Below are 21,196 nucleotides of genomic sequence, written 5' to 3' on the forward strand. Positions count from 1 at the left end.
TCCCGTCTCTACTAAAAACACAAAAATTAGCTGGGTGTGGTGGTGGGCGCCTGTAATCCCAGCTACTCAGGAGGCTGAGGCAGGAGAATCACTTGAACCCCGGAGGTGGAGGATGCAGTGAGCTGAGATTGTGCCACTGCACTCTAGCCTGGGCAACAAGAGTGAAACTCAGTCTCAAACAAAACAAAACAAAACAAAACAAAACAAAACAAAACAAAAAAACAGCAAAGAATTCTGAGAAGACATAACCACTGAGCTTAAAGAGAAACCAGCAGTCATGGAAAGCAAGGCTGGAAAGTGTCTTATAAGAAAGGGAACCATCATCTCAGGAGAAAAAATATCTAAGAAACTAAGTAAGAAAAGTATACAGAAGTGTGGTTCAAGTTCTAAAAATGAAGACCCCAAATTACACGTGGCTTTGACATCTGGTAAAGGCAGCAGGGCCTGCAGCGGCTTCCCTGCATCTCCTCCACACTCGCCCATGAATGAGGCCCTCTCATCAAACAGCCAGTCTGATGGAACAGCCAGGCACGGTTTCTGCGGATCCCTGAGTAGCGTGTTTCTGCTCCCCGCCAGCCCTAGAGACATTATTCCAACAAGCCCAGCGCATCCCCCCATGAGAACCTGAGGACAACGCACACTCTGACACTCCAAAGCCTCTCACAGCCCCAGCAGTTCATTCTGTCCCCAACACAGTCCTCGGGCGCCAGAACAGTGCACGGCCTCCCGGTCCCCCAGGCTGCTCCACGACGGTGTCCCCAGGGCTGCGCCACAACAGTGCACGACCTCCCCGTAACTCGGGCTGCCCCACGACGGTGCACGGCCTCCCGGTCACCCGGGCTGCCCCACGACAGTGCACGGCTTCCCGGTCCCCCGGGCTGTGCCACGACAGTGTCCCCCACGCTGCGCCACGACAGTGCACGGCCTCCCGGTCCCCCGGGCCGCCCCACGACAGTGCACGGCCTCCCGGTCCCCCGGGCTGCCCCACGACAGTGCACGGCCTCCCGGTCCCCCGGGCCGCCCCACGACAGTGCACGGCCTCCCGGTCCCCCGGGCCGCCCCACGACAGTGCACGGCCTCCAGATCCCTCGGGCTGCGAGTGCAGGTAATTAATAAACTGCCGTCAATCTCGTCTGTTCGGTGGCGGGTGATTTGTGTTCAGACAGTACTATAGCCCTGGGACGAGAATCCCTCCCTGCGAATGGGATGAACAGCGGGCACTTAAACAAAGAGTGGCCATTGGATCTGGCAACATAGCTTCCCCTGGAATCAGGAAGAAAATACTTTGACAAGGAAATGTGAGGAAGAAGTAGAAACAGGAACTGGAAAGATCTCCTTCCAGAAGTTCCACTGTGCTTGGGAGTGAGGGGAAGATGGTTTTCTAAGACCGGAGATGCCACAGCCTATAAAAGGGCTGAAAATTAAGAAGGGCAGATGGGTGGGGCAAGAGTAAGGGCCAACAGCAGCAAGAGTAAAGTCCTTGGGAAGTGGGAGGTAAACGGCTCTGGAGCACAAGGTTGTTCTCAGACAGAAGCGCGGAGATTTCATCCGAAGTAGCAGAAGGTGCAACAAAGCAGAGATGGATGCGAGTGCCCTGCCCCGGCAGCTGAGACGCGGGAAGATGGGAGTCCCGGCCCACAGAGCTCACTGATGGCTTCCGCTGTGCTCACCTGTTCTGGGGGGGACGCACAGGAGATGGAGCTGGGTTTAAAGAAAATTGAGAATTTGCCCAGAAAAATGTCGAGACTATTTACAAAAGACTGTCAGATACTTATTAGCATATAAAGAAAATAACTTTTATTCCTAATTAGAGGTAAATAAGAGCTATTAAAAAATGAAAAGATGTAAAATTTTGTTTATTTTTTATGTGACGTATCAAAATGATCATATTGTTTTTCTTTGGTTGTACAGCATTATGGTTTTCTTCACTTGTTTTAAAAATTAAGAAACTAGTTTAAAGAATTGATTGAATATGATATGTTGAGTTTTCACTAAGTCACTAAGCTTAATGGTGTACATAATACATATAACATATGATTAGTCTTTCTTAAGAATACTTAGATTTTATATTATTAAGAGACATAGGATCACATCTATGTGATAATAATATGAAAATGTTCAATACCAAACAAGCTGAATAAACTCTAACCATGGAAAACTTAGTATAGGGATAAAATTGCTATCTGTGGTTGATGTTCTAGTGGCTTGAATGCTAAGCAATAGACAGGAACATTTCTGGGAAGTAACATTTGGGGGGACCTATATTTTGGTAAGTCCTGGAAAACCAGACTAACTATATTTTATTATTATAGTCTAGTTAACTTAGAACATGAGCTGGATGTTTTAATTCATAACAAATGAGCATTCAGAGTATGAGATAACATATGTAATGCATTTAGAATAGCACCTGGCATATAGTAAATGACCAATCAAATTATTATTTTAATATTGCTGGCAATGCTTGTCAAATATAAGAATATTGAAAATGATGCTATCTGGAGTCTATTTATCATCTGAAAAGTATTTTTTATTGTTTTATTGAAGAGAAAGCAACAGCATTTCTCACGTAGATTTGTTTCCTGTTTGCTTCTGAGCTTGTTATTAGAACATTTCTGCAATCCATGAACACAAACCTGGTCACGATAAATATGCCAAATCTTGGGAAATTCACTTAACCCCCCTTCCTGTTAGGCCTGTTATACTGAGATACATGCCGATTGATGGGATTTATCTGAGTACTTGTGCTTTTAAAACTCAGTCCATGCACTACTTGTAGACTGTGGTCAAACATTTAAATTAAGTAACTCTTCTACAAGGCAATTTGGCAGAACCTTAAACTTTTGCAAACTCTTAGAACTAGCATTTCTCCTTAGAACCAGGAATATTCAAACATTTATCTGTAAAGAAATTATTGTAACAACAGCAAAAAAATGTGAAGGAATCTAAATGTCCTCTGCTAAAGCGACAGGTAAATAAATTATGGCCAAACATGCGTGCATCAATCACAAATAGTGTCGCATAACACTGTGCAGTGATGCACAAAGACACCCTTAGTCTATTAAGCACAACTGCTATGATCAAACACTCAAAAACTAAGTGACCCTATTTTTTGGAAAAATAGGAGATAGTCATTGATAGAAAAATACTTGAAGGAGATACACTAAAATGTTGGTAGTATTTGTGTCTGAATGGTGGTGTTAGAAGTAATTTTCTTGTTTTCTCTATCTATATTTTCCATTTTTAATAAATATATCTCCTCTTTGCTTAGAAAATATAAGGTTTTTTTAACTGAAATATAACAAAGTGATATAGAAGGAGACCTACTTCTGACAATATTAAAACATAGCTAAGTAATATCATGCATACTAATGAACATTCAAAACCAAAAGAAGCAAATAAAATATATATTAAAAATAATGTAAATATACAATTTATATTTGCTCAGATTCAGTCAAATATTTGAAACAAATTTTAGTAGGGTCAGAAATGAAAAGAATATAATAGTTACAAAGATAATAGATGGGTTATAGCTCTTGTACAATTATCATCATCATCATCATCAATTAACATTCATTGAGTCGCTTCTCTAGGGAGCTAAACCTATTTCTTAGAAATAGAACACATCTGGAAGTAAAATTCTTCTTTTCAGGGTTCAAGAGGACTACTTAGGAAATTCCAATTCAGAACATCACACAGTATCTAGCCTTCTGAAAAAGTTAATGTAGTTTCCAGAAGAGTTCAGCATATTAAGCAGCATCAACAGAAAGCGGCTGGATTACAAAACATAATCGCCAAACAGCTGCACTGGGAATAGCATCACTCAAATGATCTATTACCATCAGAAAACTGCTGCAAGAGAACCCTATGGCTGACGAGCCTCGTATCCCCAAACAGCACTGCCCTCAAAATAGAATACCAGACCAGGTACAAAGCAACATTTAAGACATGGCAACTGAGGTCCAAGGTAAGTACGTGCCAGACAAACAGGGAAAAATATTGACCAAATTTAAGAGAAGCATTAAATTTAGGAAAAGCTTCAAAATTATTCATTCAAAAAAATTTTTACTCTGAAAATATGCAGAGGCATATAAATTAGCTTTGTGGCTTTTGAAAGTTTGTTTTTTTCTAAATAGTCTAAATAAACAATAATCATTTTTCAGTTTAAATTACTTGAAGACTTAATTAAATCACCCCATTTGAATAAGTGGTGTGACTTATTTCCAAAAAATATTTTTTGGCTTTATTAAAAAAAAAAACTTCTGAATTTTCTATAGTAACTATGCAATGGGACACATTTGTTAAAAATACAAAAATCTAGATTAAAACTGCTTGGGATCAAATCTCAATTCTGCTAGTCACTAACCTTGTGGTCCTGGTTAAGTTACCTAATCTCCCTAGGTTCTTTATCTGTAAGCCGTGTATAATTAATAATTACAGCACCTGCTCATAGATGTGCTTTGAGGATTAAGTGGATTTGTGCATATAAAAGCACTTATAAAGATGCCTTGTACACAATAACTGCCCAATAAATGCTTATGATATTTATGCTACGATAACTAGTCATGGCAACATACAATCTGTTTATAGTTACCATTTTGAATGACTTTCTATGGGGAATCTTAATGCCTCGGTATCAGTGAACATGAGGTCTCTGGTGAAACATCATTGCACTCTCTCCCAGCCTTCTCTCATTTTGTTGTTTCCCTTAATTTTAATAAAACCAAAGTCATGCTTTTCAAATACACATGTAACTAAGCATGGAGAAAAGAGACTCTGTTGGATGATAGACTCGAGATTTAAAATGACCTGCATACATTGCAGTGCTGGACTGTAAGTGCTGTGACAAAATGCAACAAGAATAGAAGGATGTTCCACATTTGGGATCAGAAAACCAAACGCAGAAACACACGATAATGGGGACATGGGTCTAGAGGTGCAGACACAATTGGATGTTCCAATCATGCTGTTCTTTTGTTTTTTTGAGACAGAGTCTCGCTCTGTCACCCAGGCTGGAGCGTAGTGGTGCGATTTCGGCTCACTGCAACCTCCACCTCCCAGGTTCAAGCAATTCCCCTGCCTCAGCCTCCCGAGTAGCTGGGATTACAGGCGTCTGCCACCACACCCGGCTAATTTTTTGTGTTTTTAGTAGAGACGGGATTTCCCTGTGTTAGCCAGGATGGTCTTCATCTGCTGACCTCGTGATCTGCCCACCTTGGCCTCCCAAAGTGCTGGGATTACAGGCGTGAGCCACCACACCTGGCCCCAACCGTGCTCTTCTAAAGGTAAGTCTATTTTTATTGATGTGGAAATCATGCTTCCAACAGAATGAGAAAACCAATGACTAAGGTACGGGGGAGTGGGAGGAGTTCAAATTCACTCCCAAGCTTTCATTAATAAAGACCACATCATGTTACCTCTCAAGACCTCTTTATCTATGTATACTGAATTAATCCATCTTAGTGTGAGTAGAAAGAGTGAAGAAAGCCCAGGACTAAGGCCTAAAAATCTGCAGTATTGAGGAACACAATAAAAAATGAGTGGCTAGCAAAGAACATAAATGAAACAATTAGCAGGGGGATCAGAAAGTAGGGTGTCATGGAAGCTGAGAGGAGATCATGTTTCCAAGACAAAATAGTTAACTGATTATTGAATGCTAACAACAACAAAAAATCTACTGAAAGAGAAGTGCCCTTTGGGTTGAGTCCCCGAAAAGGCACTAGTGATCACATGTTAGAGGACTGATGAGGTCGTGGTACAGTGAGATAAGAAGGAAACAGGAGATGAGAAGGGGAGGTGTCATATATGGACCATTTGACAATTAATTGACGAGAAGCTGGGGTGTCAGGAGATCAGAACCATCCCTAGCAGAGTGTGTAGGACAGAGAAGGGTTTTCTCTGAAAAGAGACTCTTGAACACTTCTGAAACCTGACAGATCTGTAAGAGAAGGAAGATCAGAGAGTAATCAGATCCCCACAGCCCCTCAATAGAGAAGGCAGGGCACACAGCATATTGGAGAGGGATGGTCAAGGACAGCCCTGGCCTGGCTTCCCTGAGCGAGGACTTGCTGGGAGAGAAAGAGATTTCTAGCTTTCATGACATGCAGCTGAGGTCCTACAGTTTAGGTTACACTATTAGAGCTTCCCCAGAACAAAAGTACAGCAGTATAACCAGAGCTGTGCGTGGGGAAGTGTGTGTGATTCAGCCTGCCACGTCCAGTGGAATGCACTTCTCCCTCATCCATAGGACTTCACGTGAGAATGTTTCGCATGTTGTATTGATTTTTCAACCTCTTAATAGCTACCATTTATTTAAACCCTATCATGTCCCAGGTACTATAATGGACAGTTGAAAAATATTAATTTGCATCCTCATAGCAATATTATGTTATAAAAAGAGTATATGATCCTAGTCAGAGGAAATTTGCCATCTATACTGTTAGATTTTTAGTGCAAAATATCAAAAAGGAAAGATCTCAGCATTTAAAATCATCTAAACGAAGTCATAAAGTGCACAGATAATATAACAGTTGCAGGCAAATGCTGGCAATTGGTTCATTCATTGTGATATTCATTGAATGCCTACGATGCCAGAGTATGTGGGAGGCGGCGAGGATGGATTCAACAGTAAACAAAGCAAGTCCCTGCTCCATGACGGACACTTGGGAATACTGCATCCACTTGTGGGAATGGTGCAAAAAGTTTTTTATTGATTGAAGAGAACTCTAATATATACTGATATCGAATTTGACAAAGTTCTTCCTAAAAGCTGATTTAAATTAATAAGGTATTTACCAAGAATATGCATATAATATTTTCCAAATTAAAATTAGATAATGCAATGTATTCATACCTTATAATTTAAGATCCTAGACAATACAGTTAAAACAAAATCAAGACTCTAGGACATGGGACAATACATGTTAATCACTTACTGTTACCGAAGAAAGAATATATTGAAGAGAAAGAAATTAAGATGAAACCACTCAGGTGGGGGAAAAGAATTAAGAAGTTAGATTGTTTAAACTATCAAAAAGTAGATCACAAATGAATTCACTACCAAAAAAAAAATTTAAAAATCCACCACCATTACCATTACCTTCCTACATGCGCGCGCGCGCGCGCGCACACACACACACACACACACACACACACACACGTCAACTTAAAGTACATAAAATCCTGAGTACTCCTAGGCTTCTGGTAACAATACTGGCTGCTGGATAGGAAAGTAAAGGGGGTGAGGCGCTCTGGGAGCGTTAGCCTGGAGACAGTTGAAGGCTTGAATGGCAAGGTCGGACGGCTTGGCTGCAACCCCGGCTCTGTGACCTCCCTGATGTTTGACTTTGAGCAAGTTTCCACGCCCCTCTAATATGGGAGTAACGGTAATGTCTGTCCTGTAGTGTAAGGATTGAATGGATTAAATCAAAAGAAAAAGTTTATAAAAGTGCCTAGCATATAAACAGCACTTGGTTAAGCTATTGCTAATATTATTTCCACTGTTTTAAGTGTTTAACTTTAAGCCAAATGACTGATTTTTTAAGTAATTCAAACATTTTTATCATTTTGAAAGACTGACATTTTCCAGATTGCATAAATTGTGTTGTCAAGCACACACTGGCACACCACACATACACACGCACACTCACACACATCACACACACTCAGTCACACACTCACACATACACCACACATACGCACACTCACACACACACCACAGTCACACACTCACACACCACACATACACACGCACACTCACACACACATACATACACACCCACACATACACACACACGCACACACACCACACATACACACGCAGACATACGCACACACTCACACACACAGTCACACACACATACACACGCACACTCACATTTTGGGTCACTGCATTAATTCCATATGATATCTAAGAAGCATTTGAATCCAGTGAGTTACCATAACTCTTCCTCCCGGTGAGCATTTTTCTAAAGAATTTATTACCATTTGCGAGGAAAGAGTCCCCACATGATACATCATTTCAACTTCTGATTGAAAAACAATTGCTACATTTAAGCATGAATATGTAACTTGTGGTAGTGATTATGAGGGGTGACCTAGTTTCATGAAAAAGTACCCCATTATTTTGTTTCTGCTTACAAAAAGTATCAGAAAAGTCAGGGACCATTAAGTAAAATGTAAAAAATAAGACATAAGCTGCACGCAGTAAAAATATAATGTGCTATTCACTGTTTAATATTTGTTAAAATGATTCCATCAGTTCAAGGACTGCCTGTGTATTTCCTGTTTTACTTTCTGCTTTCTTTTTGTTCCAGAGAAATCAGGCACGAGTTACTGGAAATGCTATTTTTAAAGTTTATTAAAGAGATTTGATGAAAAAGAAAATAGTTTAATTTCTTATACTCAGGTTTGCTCTTTGGAATAATTCCTGATTAGGGACAAATATTCACTGGAAGCTCTCCTTGTGTGCAGCATGTCAGGATGGAAAGAATGAGGACTTGGGGGCTGGAGTAAAACTTTGCTTTCCATTTGCAGCCGACGGCCAGCTGAGTGAGCATACTTCACCTATCTTATTTCTTTACCTTCATGTCCTTGTCTATTAAATTAGGGCGTTTGACCAACTGATTTCCAAGTTATCTTTAGCATAATCTATAATATTAAGAAAAAAAACTATGTGTTTTCAGAAACTCTAAAATATAAAAGCTTATTGTATCAAAATGAATAAGCTGATTCTCCATCAACATGTTGTGAATTTAACAAAATATTTCTTACTCAAATTATGTAATTATACATTTTCAACTAAGATTCACTATCTGGAACTTTTGGGGCCTTCCAGAATAGCACTAGCATGTAATTAATAATAAATAGGATGTTAAGATATAATGATGATACATTTGTCCTCTTTGATTGAGCAACAGTAACTCAAGACCTCTTTGATATGACAAAAGAACCTAGGGAGAACACGTAAACCTAAGTCTGAAAATGAGCACAGATGTTCCTTACCTTCAACCAAACCCAGACAACAGCGGTAGTGTGCGCCGCCTCCCGGCCCCTTACCTTCAACACAAACCCGGACAACAGCGGCAGTGTGCGCGGCCTCCCGGCCCTTTACCTTCAACACAAACCCACACAACAGCGGCAGTGTGCGCCGCCTCACGGCCCTTTACCTTCAACACAAACCCACACAACAGCGGCAGTGTGCGCGGCCTCCCGGCCCTTTACCTTCAACACAAACCGGGACAACAGCGGCAGTGTGCGCGGCCTCCCGGCCCCTTACCCTCAACACAAACCCACACAACAGCGGCAGTGTGCATGGCCTCCCGACCCCTTACCCTCAACACAAACCCAGACAACAGCGGCAGTGTGCACGGCCTCCCGACCCCTTACCCTCAACACAAACCCACACAACAGCGGCAGTGTGCGCGGCCTCCCGGCCCCTTACCTTCAACACAAACCCACACAACAGCGGCAGTGTGCATGGCCTACTGGCGGCAATGTGCGGGACCTCCCACGTCAGTGTGCGTGACCTCTCGGCGGCAGTGTGCGTGACCTCCCGGCGGCAGTGTGCGTGACCTCCCACGTCAGTGTGCGTGAACTCCCGCGGCAGTGTGCGTGGCCTACTGGCGGCAATGTGCGTGACCTCCCACGTCAGTGTGCGTGAACTCCCGCGGCAGTGTGCGTGGCCTACTGGCGGCAATGTGCGTGACCTCCAGGCCCTTTACCTTTGTCTGTGACCTCCTGACCCTTTACCTTTGCCTGTAACTTTCCCAGATTGCTTGTAAGTACGTGCAACGCTTTAAGACGTGACTTAGATTCTTTCAAAATTGTAGACTCCCCCAGGAAATAACTACTTCATCTTTTAGAATTGCACATAAATGATTTCTAAGATTCTTGAGTCTTCCAGAGTGGGAGAACGCACAGAACTGGGAACCTCGGGGAGATGCAACAACCTTTGTGTCCACCCCACTTTGCTGTGAGCCAGTTCCCTCAGGAACAATGCATAGCCCAGTGGTGTGCCCTGTGTTTACTGCTGAAAATTCAGGAGAGAAACAAACCAGCCAACAATCAGAGTGAGCAAATCACTTCTATAGAATTTTTTAAAAAAGGAAAAAAAATTCAAGAAAGAGTATAAGAAGGTCTCTAAATCAGTTTGGGATGCTATAACGAAAAATACCACAGACTGGGTGGCTTAAACAACACACATTTATTTCTCAAAGTTCTGTAGGCTGAGAGGACCAAATCGCTGGCAGATGCAGTGCCTGGTGAAGGCTGCATCCGGGGTGAGACGTGCTGTCTCCTCATTGTGTCCCACGTGGCAGGGGGAGCAGAGAGGAAGCCTGCTCTCATGGTCTTCTCATAAGAACACTAATCCCACCATGAGGTCTCTGGCCTCGTAACATCTGCACCCAAAGGCCCTGTCTCCAAATACCATCACAATGGGGACTGGGGGGCCCATATAAGAATTGTGGAGGGACAGAAATATTCAATCCACAGCAGGAGGCCTGCAGAATTCCTAAAAGAAAGAAAGTGTATTAAGCCAACAAAGAAAGAATATGGGGGAAAACAGCCTGGAAGAAATCTGAAAGACAATTACGAGAAAATGCTATTGACTAGACATGGGTTTTGAGGAGCTCCGAGTTAAGGCTCCACAGATAAAAACTGCTCTGGGATAGTTGTGGTGGGTAGTTAATATGGTAACCACAACAGAAGCACCTGGACCCCTCTGGCCCCTACGTCTTCTTCCCCTTTACGGAGCAGTGGTCGGGAAGAGCATTTGCCCCTGAGAAGGCAGGAAGTGAGATTTCCTGAGCAAGAGAATGAGGAGCGTGTCCAGGGAGCTGCTAGCATCCGAGAAAGAACTCATCCATCCTGAGAGCCCTCAAATAGCGCCTCACCTGCAGTTGCTACCCACGACTGACTCCTAGAAACAGAAGACCCCAACAGACCATGACTGACTCCTAGAAACACAAGAGCCCAATGGACCATGACTGACTCCTAGAAACACAAGAGCCCAATGGACAAGGATTTCAAAGGAAAAGACAAATCCACAAGCATTTGGGCAAACCCTGTGCCAGGAGTCAAATACACCAAACTCGATGGAAAGAAGCACTAACAGCAAACTAATTAATAAATATAACAAGTGTAACTAATTATGACAAGGATATTAGAGAAGATTATGTATACCTTACAAAGAAATACCTGGTGATCTCAGAATCTTTTAAATATAATTGTCAAAAAATTCATGGGTGATCTAAAAAGTAAAATGCACTCAATTGAAAAGCAAATTAGTTGAAATATTTTTAAAAAGATTCTCCCAGGAAACTAGCCAAAAGATCCAAATGTGGAAAGTGTTTGAGAGTTAGAAGCACAAAGAATATTCCAAAATCTTAGAAATGCCCATGGGAGAAGTGCCAATGGAAAGTGGAAATAATTACAGAAATGATAGAAATCGATTTCTAAAAGCTGAAAAACAACTCAAGTCTCCAAATTTATAAGGGCCACTGAGTGTCAAGAAGGATAAATAAAAAATAATGAGAGAGGCCAGGTGCAGTGGCTCACGCCTGTAATCCCGGCACTTTGGGTGGCTGAGGCAGGCAGATCACGAGGTCAAGAGATCAAGACCATCCTGGCCAACATGCTGAAACCCTGTCTCTACTAAAAATAAAAAAAAATTAGGTGGGTGTGGTGGCACGTGTCTGTAGTCCCAGCTACTGGGGAGGCTGAGGCAGGAGCATCACTTGAACCCAGGAGGCAGAGGTTGCAGTGAGCCAAGATGGCGCCACTGCACTCCAGCCTGGTGACAGAGTGAGACTCCGTCTCAAAAAACAAACAAAACAAAAAATAGAGAATCCTAATTTAGTCCATGTTTTACACCAAAAGTACAAGTTGAGGGGTCCTTAAAAATTGGTGTATTAATGTGTGCGTGTGTGATATGTGTAACATGTATCCCTCCATAATGTATCAGGAGAAGGCTCAAAAGGAACACAAGTAACTATTAATAGTGGGACTTCTGGGAAAATGAGTAGATTAAAAAAAGATGAGAAGAGTGAAGGTCTTCACGTAACTTTATATGGATTGCTTGAATCTTTTATAATTAAAATGCCTTTGTGTATTATTTGACTTAATCGGAAACTAATTGAAGAAAATTAATACTATTTTAATTGATTAATACCCTTTTAAATAGAAATTTTAAATTAACAACATTTAAATAATAGTATTTAACTTAATATTAAAAGTAAGATAATTTAAAATTTAATAACTAGGAATATAAGAAAATAATATGAAATATTCTACCACTTAATATTTAAATTCATATCAGATATATAAAATGTGACAACTAATAGAACTTTCATTATTAGAGGAAATTTGGAATAGTAGGTCTTGTTAACTAGTAAATGCTTATAATGCCATACCAAATATTGAGCTTTCAAAAAGTCACACTAACAAGAATAAGAAATTCTATAGCCAAAGTCTTTCAATAATATGTTGGACATGGTGCCTGCACATATTAAAGGAAATGACATAAATTAAAGGGCCCCACAAGTTAAAAATAAATAAAAAGACTTGTATCAATTTCTCCAACAAAAACAGCCTTATAACAAGTAGATCTGGTTTGCTTAGGAAGAAGTAACAGAGAATTTAAATATCTTTCAGAAAGAGAGACATGAAAGATCATCCAGGCTTTTCTTTGAAATGAAAGTATTTATTAGCTAGCACTAGATTAACTTTCAATAAAATACAGGAGCCCAACCTTGCTTCTTAAAATTAAGTTAATTTTAAAAAGGACCCTTGGGTGGTCGTAGTGGCTCACTCCTGTAATCCCAGCACTTTGGTAAGCCAAGGTGGGAGTATCGCTTGAGCCCAGGAGTTAGAGACCATCCTGGGCAACATGGTGAGATCCCATCGTTACAAAAAAAATACAGAAATTAGCCAGGCATGGTGGTGCATGACTGTGGTCCCAGCTATTTGAGAGGGAAAAATGGGAGGATTTAAAAAAAAAAAAAAAAGCACCCAGACCATCAGCATGTGTTAGTTATAGCTATAGCACCTGGACACGGATACGCAGCAACACTTTCTGAGTGAACGAGGAACGGGCTTTGATAATCCCCTCGCGTGCCCACATTGGATTGGCGTTGCTGATGGACACTGCATGAGCAAAATGCCCTCTAAATTGAGCAGTACTTTGCTTTCAAGGCCATGTCCACCACAAACCAGCTGTAAAGATCCTAAGCAAATGATTTCCTGATTTTATAACATTAATATTTGTCTTGATTATCTTCCCAGTTCAAAAGAGATGGTCATATGAAGTATATGCTAGTGTTCTAGGTAAAAGGAATATTACGTAATGATATAAATCATTCCAGTACAATGTCATAATTGCTACACAGTACTCTCCTTTTCAATATTTCAACAACAAATCAGATTTTTACATGACTTTTGCTCTGCAGACAGTGAGTAGTCAAGGCAGAAAGCACTGGAATTTCCAAACATTATATCTATGTCTTGTAAAATCACATGAATGATGAGACGTCATGAACAATAATTTGGGTCAGGTGACATGGTGTGTCTGCACATACAACATGCAGGCTCAATCTTTAACCACTCGGGTTAGCCTGTAACATTGGGGAAAAAAAAAAAAAAAGAAAGAAAATGAGGGCAGGGAAATTTGCCACGAGCAAGGGACACAGTGTGACGGCCACAGAGAAAGTGAAGGAAGTTAGAGATGGGCACGAAGTTGCCATTCACACCCAACAGAAGATTTAAATCTGAGCTTCTGATTACTGATTGCTTTGTTCACTCCTGTATACAACGAGGGAGGAAATTAATCAGTTCTTTTTTTTACCACAAGATTAGAAACAGCTATTCAAAAGAAAAGGGGATGCTGATCAACTCACTAAGTAATCTGATAACTTTTTAAATTCCACCCTAAATAGACAAGCCCTAAGTCATTCTTTCACAATCGTAAAAAGGCTTCACATTGCTTATGGACAATATGTCTTTGGTTACAAAAAAAATAGTTTGAAAAATAAGGTAGATAAACTTTGTACTCAAGTGAAATTGAAACACTACACAAAATGCTTACGTTGTATGGAATTTAAAGGTATTTTGCATGGATATATATCAAAGGCCAAATTAGCAATTCTAAAAAATGTGATAACGTGCATTCCTAAGTTTTAGTGAGTCTTACAGCATGCATAGATACTGACTTACACAGGTGTCTATAAAGTAATGAGCAACTCTACAAGCTCCATATAAAAATTAATAACAATATCACCGTATGTATTAATCACACCTCTATACACTTTACATGTGTTAACTTATTCACTCCTCACAACAACCCAATGAAGTAGCTGCTATGATTATACCCATTTCAAAATGTAAAAAATGAGGCACAAAAAAGTTAAAAACTAAAACTGTCCAAAAACCAGCTCTGAAGATGTAGAATCTGGATCCCAATCTAGAATTTAGAAGCAGAGTTATGACCACTGCATGATATCTTGCTCCATGCCTCATGCAAACATGCAGCCCTAGTCACATTGCAATTTATAATATAAGCCATGAAGAAGAATGTTTACTGGAGTGGAAAGGGTTAAGACTGTGAGAGGAATAGATGGTCAAAGAGCGACTCTGAACTAAGCAGTCTCAGGGTGGCTATATCTTATATAAATAAGATTATGAGTCCTATGAAGAATTCAAGGCGAGAGTACACTGAGATTGGGACCCAAGCATTGACCTGGTAACACTGAAGATGAGTTGGTTATTTTTAGAAATTATCCTAAGTTCAGACAGTTGTAAAGGATTTAATTTCCAGCCTATTTTAATACTGAAAAATTTAAATAATTGATTACATTATTAGCTTAAGTATATCCAGTGATATTTATGTACTATATAAAACTAAGCCTTTATAAATAAGCTTTTCTAACAGCCAGAAATTTTACATTGTTTTTCTCCTTAAATCCATTTTCATCCTCACAGAATTTTTTTTATGTAACATACTTGTGCTTAAAAGTCTTTTATTGATAACCCAATCATATTCTTCAAGCAATATTCTAGATATAAATTGAAATTTGTTATACTTAGTATTTCATGTGACCATAAGTCACGTAAATATTTAAGAAGTTGTTCAGAATTGTATTATCATTATGGTTATTATTAGAACTCAATTTTAAAAACACATAAATATTTTTTAGATTTTAAGTGATTGATAAACCTGAAGTCAGTTATTATTGGAAATGCATCTCTTCATGAGATGAATGGAGCTTATTTTTTCCAGTGGGTCACATTTCCACGGATGTTACTGCTACAATGAGGTCGGATTCAACATCCGTTTTATTCCTACTTTTCACTTTTATAGATGTAATTTCTAGAACCTTGTTCCCATAAACAAGTAGATGGAAATTGAAGGAGTTTGTTCATAGCAATGTCACTCAATGGTTTTAAATCCTTTTGAAGTATATGCTGAAAATTCCATAATCATTTACATTAACAACAATCATAGGTAATTATCTAGCAGCTTCTCCTCCAGAGCAAAGAAGTGGACACTACCTGGCCCACGAAAGCATTTTCATGCAGTCATCGGAGTCATTTTCATGCAGTCGTCATCAGAGCCATGAACTCTCTCAACAGTGATATCCCTCGTCCTACCTTTAGGGCTACTTCAGGTTTTTATAACTTGGGTCAGGCTCCCAGAAAGATTCATACCTGGGAAGACGTGCTTTCCAACTGGGAACGGGGAGGCAGGAAAGGAAAGGCCAGTTCTTTCATGTCAGGCGTGTTCTCAGGGAGATTAATTTTAGGAGAAACTAAAATGAAGCTAGGATCTGAAAGTGATCTCTCTTATACGAAGTCTCACACCTGTTGAAAAGCCTTTGGTTACCCCCAAGATATGCATTCCCGTGTGAGTTCAGGTCTGTGGGTTTGGGAGCGTGTGGGAAGGACACGCCCCCAGTTAGCCTCAGTCTCCCCTTCTGTGAAGGAGGAGGTAGCGATCCTGCATCCTTGTGATGACAGTGACTGTGTGTGGCGCATGGAGCTTGACACCAAGCTGACACTCAGTGGCTGAGCATCTTCCCTTGTGCTTGTCACTGCAGCTCAGGCTTCCTGTGTCCTCTTCCCAGGGTCACCTCGAGGCCTGTCTCCTGTGGCTCTGCTCTGGGGTTAAAATGTCTTCCCGACACCTTCCTGCTCTCCCAGTCCCAAGTGGCTGCATCCCTGCTTAGCACAGTCTCCTGTTTTCTTTCCATCATAGCGTCTAACCTGACATGATTGTCTCATCTTGTTTTGTCTTGTTTGCTTGTTTCCTTTTATTACGTGTTGCCGACCCCTGGAAGGTTGGCTCTGTAGAGCAGGATGCCATCTGCCCAGAGCCTTGAGTGGTGCCCAGCAGAGGAGAGCTGTTGTAAATGATTGTTTGATGAGGTAAAGGAGTGAGTGAATGCATTAGTTTGCCATGGCTGCCATAGCAAAGCACCATAGACTGAGTGGCTTAAACCACAGACATGTATTTCCTCACAGTCCTGGAAGCTGGAAGTCTAAGATCAAGGTGTTGGCAGAGCCAGTTTCTTCCGGGGTCTGTCTCGTTGATGTGCAGGTGATGGCCTTCCCTCCTTGCCCTCCCTCAAATCTGTGTTCATGTGCCTTCCTCTCCTCTGCTTCTAGGAGCCCTGTGCACAAACGTTAGTAGCAACTGTATTTTTAATGGCCAGAGATGAGACACAGTCCAGTGCCCATCCGCTGGGGAATGGACGAATGTGTCGTGGGACACCTGCATGAGAAATTCACTCAGCAATGATAAAGAACAGCTGACAGCGAAACGGCACTCGTGAACCTGGAAGCAAGATGGTAAGTGATAGACACCAGAAACAAACACCCTGCAGAAGTGGGTCCATCTATGTGACACTGCAGGAAAGGCAAGAGTTTAAGGACAAAAAGTAGATCAGTGGTTGCCAGGAGCTGCGGCTAGAGAAGGGCATTGACTTCAAAGGGGATTGAGTTGATGGGAGCTGGAAAACTGCAATAATTTCACTGTGCTTATGGTTACTGGAGTATATGTACTTGCCAAAACCCATCAACTGTACACTTAAAATGGGTAAATTATACAGAAATTTAACTCAATAAAATGGATTTTACAAAAATCAGAGCATAGCAAAGATTCTTTAGAATCCATATGTTCGTATGATAGCCTACCACAGAATTTTTGCAAATATATTTTTCACATATATTTTGGGGTAAAATACACACATGCAAACACACACACACATTTATATGTAAAATCAAGCAAATAGAAGTGTAGGTTTTATTTGCAAAGTTGTTGAGAATGCTAGGGTGGTGGAGAGCCATGTCAGGCCGAATCTCAACTCTCCCTACAGCTGCCGAGATGGTGCCTCACACGTTTCCTCGTTTGACTCCCCAGACCCCAAAGCCTCACACCTTTCCTCGTTTGACTCCCCAGACCCCAAAGCCTCACACGTTTCCTCGTTTGACTCCCCAGACCCCAAACCCTCCTGAGCAGTCAGCGAGGATGCTGGAAGGATCCCCGAGCCGTCATTATTTACCTCCATTGACTGAAGCACATTTAAAAGTTGGTTTACACTTTCCACTCCATATCATTTAATAATGTCATATTGAACTGTTTCCCCAAGCAATAAAAAATAAATCCTTTAATGCTATAGACAAAGTATAATAGCACTCAATAGAAAGAAAAGAAATTTGAAGGGCTTAGATTTCTTACTCTCCAATTGGAAAAGTAAGAATTTTGGGGAAAAAACACTTTTGCCTAGAAAAGCATATTCCATAGAGGACAGATGGAAAGGATATTTGTGTTTAATTTAAATGTTCTGCAAAAGTTCACTCAGCACCACGGCAACACCCGCAGGTCTCTGACAAGTGACAGGAACACTTTATGCTGAATCCTCAGCAGGATCTGAGACCTATTAGGGATTTTGAATCCATCTGGAGCTGGAGGAATCTCTTTGAAATGAGGCAAACCAGGGAAGGGCTCTGAGGAGACTTCCACACACTCCTCCAATCACACATGCAGCCCAAATTCCCCAAGTTTCCTGTTCTGGTTAATTAGAGATCCCAGTTTCATGATCACTGACTGCCCTTTCTTCGGGGGCTGGTTTGGTTTAACCATTCCTGATATTTCATCCACCGCACTGAGCTTTTTTACAGCAATAGAAAATAACAGCCTCTCTCCCTGACAGCAGAGCAGGTTGTTCGATGCTGTAACTAGAGGAACAGTGATGGCTCTCCTCTGTGCTAACTCACGGCACAATAGGTGGGACGTCAAGAATAATGACATCAAACGGCCGTGGAAACGGATTCGCAGAATGCGCAGGTGAACGCCCGTTTCAAGCTAGACACTCTCTTGTGTCCTGTGCCGCTTCCAGCAGCAAAGAGTTCTCACCACTTTCCGCTCCTCGTTTGAGTGTGGGAAGCTGCCAGGAAGGCTCCTTTTGAAAAGCTGTGATCTGAGGGTCCAACCAAACCTGGGGCTTTGAGGACTCTCCCCAGGAGGCAGCCCCTTCAGTGCCTGTGCGGAGGCAGTGATCAGATTAAGAGGAATGCGGGAAATGCAAAGGCTACCTGGTGACAATCCAGTGTTTGGGGCCAGCAAGGACTTGTTGAGATCAGCGGTAAGAACTGTGGATAATGACACAAGCAGCTGCCCAAGGGAGCCTGAGGGAGAACAAGCATTAATGACCTCGGAGACTTGTTCTCTTTCTAGTCTTTTCCTGAAATGCCAAACCATGGAGCCAGTTATCAATCAAGGGAGTGAAATACATCGGAGGATGGGTTTGGTTTGCTACAGTGACAGCCAGCTTCGCTTTTGAATACTCTTTGAAAACAATTTTTACTGTGCAATGCTGGAAAAAGCCAACAAATAATAAACCTGTCGCAGTACTCACCAAGAGCTCATAAATACAAAAGTCAGCCTTGCAGCTGCAAAGAAACGCCATTCCTAAGCTTGAAAAATTGTCAGTACTCAATCATTGCATCTGATACCAATTTTCATTTCGGGCTGTGATTTGGGGCGACTCTTATCTTCAGCACTCCAGAGGCGGGAGCCTCCTGCTCCCACTGGGCGGTCTTAGGGTTAGGGTGGAGGTGCTGCCATCAGAGGGAGATAACAGCAGTTCTTTGAGTTCTTTTTAATTTTCCCCGCTGTGCTGCAGTTACACACCAATAAGCTCATCTTTTCATTTGGTTCAAAAAAGTATGCGGAACTGTGCTAGTCCTGCATTTTTGGTGATAACGTTTCAAAGGTAAGAGAAACACATTTAATGACAGCCACAGGCCCTGGGCTCTGCCTGGGAGCCCCGTGCTCCTCCTCCTGAAGCAATTCTCATTATGCCACGTCCCCCAGACACTTTGTTACTGTCTGCCTGATTCTCGTCCGCCTTCTCTGCCCTTAGGGAAAAATCATCACACAAACCCTGTTGAGAGAAATGAGAACTTTACCGAGGAGCCCTGTGTTGAATGGACACTCTTCAACAATTTCCTGTAGCTTTCGTGGGATTCAGCTGAAGCAAATGTGTGACCTGATTCTTCAAAGGAGGACCAGGAAGCTGCCTGCCGGGTTCTTTGCGGAGGGTTCACTGTGAACAAGAGGAATTTGCTTCCATGAAGCATAATGTTACTTCTAATCAAGGGAAAGTTTCCAGGTTCTCAGAAGGTTCCCATTTCCTGAGAGGTGCCAGGTCACATACTTTGGTGTTGAAACTAAAAGTTACTGGATTTGGAAGTGACAGCTATAGGCCTATATTCCTCAGCAAGGTGCTTCTCAGTAGTGAGAGGTCGCTTGTTAAACGAGTTGTCTTTTTCCACATTCGATTTCCTCGCACCTGGACTGCGTGGTTGGTGGAGAGGTACACACAGCCCCCTGTGGGGTCTGCTCTTCTGTGAATCTAATGCACGTCACCTCATGTTTCCCAGGGAGCATCTCCCTTTGTTGAGCCTCAACGTGCAGTTATTTTTACATGATCTCCCTCTACTGAACCCCTCTGAATCTAGTAGGCCATTTGTGTACAAATGTGACAATTTGTTTTTTAATTTTTAATTATTTTTTAACTTTAGGTTTGGGGGTACATGTGCATATTTGTTATATGGGTAAACTTGTGTATCAGGGGTTTGTTGTACCCAGGTACTTATTTTATCACCCAGGTACTAAGCCTACTACCCAATAGCTGTTTTTTCTGATTCTCTCCCTGCTCCCACCCTCCACTCTCAAGCAGGCCCAGTATCTGTTGATCTCCTCTCTGTGTCCACGTGTTCTCATCATTTAGCTCCTTCTTATAAGTGAGAACATGCAATATTTGGTTTTGTGTTCCTGCATTAGTTTGCCAAGGATAATAGCCTCAGCTCCATCCATGTTGCTGGAAAGGATATGATCTCATTCTTTTTTATGGCTGCATAGTATTCCATGGTATGTATATACCACATTTTCTTTATCCATTATGTCATTGATGGGTATTTGGCTTGATTCCCTCTCTTTGCTATTGTGAACAGTGCTGCAGTGAACATAAGCATGCATGTGTCTTTACGGTGGAGTGATTTACATTCCTTTGGGTACGGACCCAGTAATGGGATTGCTGGGTCATATGGTAGTTCTGTTTTTGGCTCTTTAAGCAATCACTACACTGCTTTCCACAATGACTGAACTAATTTACACTCCCACCAACAGTGTATAAGAGTTCCCTTTTCTCTGCAACCTTGTCAGTATCTGTTCTTTTTTTTTTAACTTTTGAATAAAAACCATTCTGGCTGGTGTGAGATGGTATCTCACTGAGGTTTTGATTTGCATTTCTCTGATGATCACTGATATTGAGCCTTTTTTCATATGCTTGCTGGTTGCATGTATGCCTTCTTTTGAAAAGTGTCTCTTCATGTTACGATTTGTTAGTGTGCTTAAGCAACCATGTCCAAAATGGTTAAGAATAGACAAATCACTCCCAAGAAAGACAAAGAACCGCACCATTAGTAGTTTACCTGGTAACATACAAGACCCTCAGACCCAGAGGGACTTCCTCCAGAGACCGACGGCTGACATAGCAGGAACCCTACAGGCTGTCTCTCCTGATGCCCCAGTGCACTGCTTTCAGGGAATGGTCCCACAGATGAATGTTCAGTCCTAGCAAATGAAAACTCAACAACAAAATGTGTTGCTTTAATAGAAAAAGTAATGTTATCTGTCCAG

The sequence above is a fragment of the Gorilla gorilla genome, chromosome 3 (genome assembly GCF_029281585.2).
Source record: "Gorilla gorilla gorilla isolate KB3781 chromosome 3, NHGRI_mGorGor1-v2.1_pri, whole genome shotgun sequence".
NCBI classification, from domain to species: domain Eukaryota; kingdom Metazoa; phylum Chordata; class Mammalia; order Primates; family Hominidae; genus Gorilla; species Gorilla gorilla.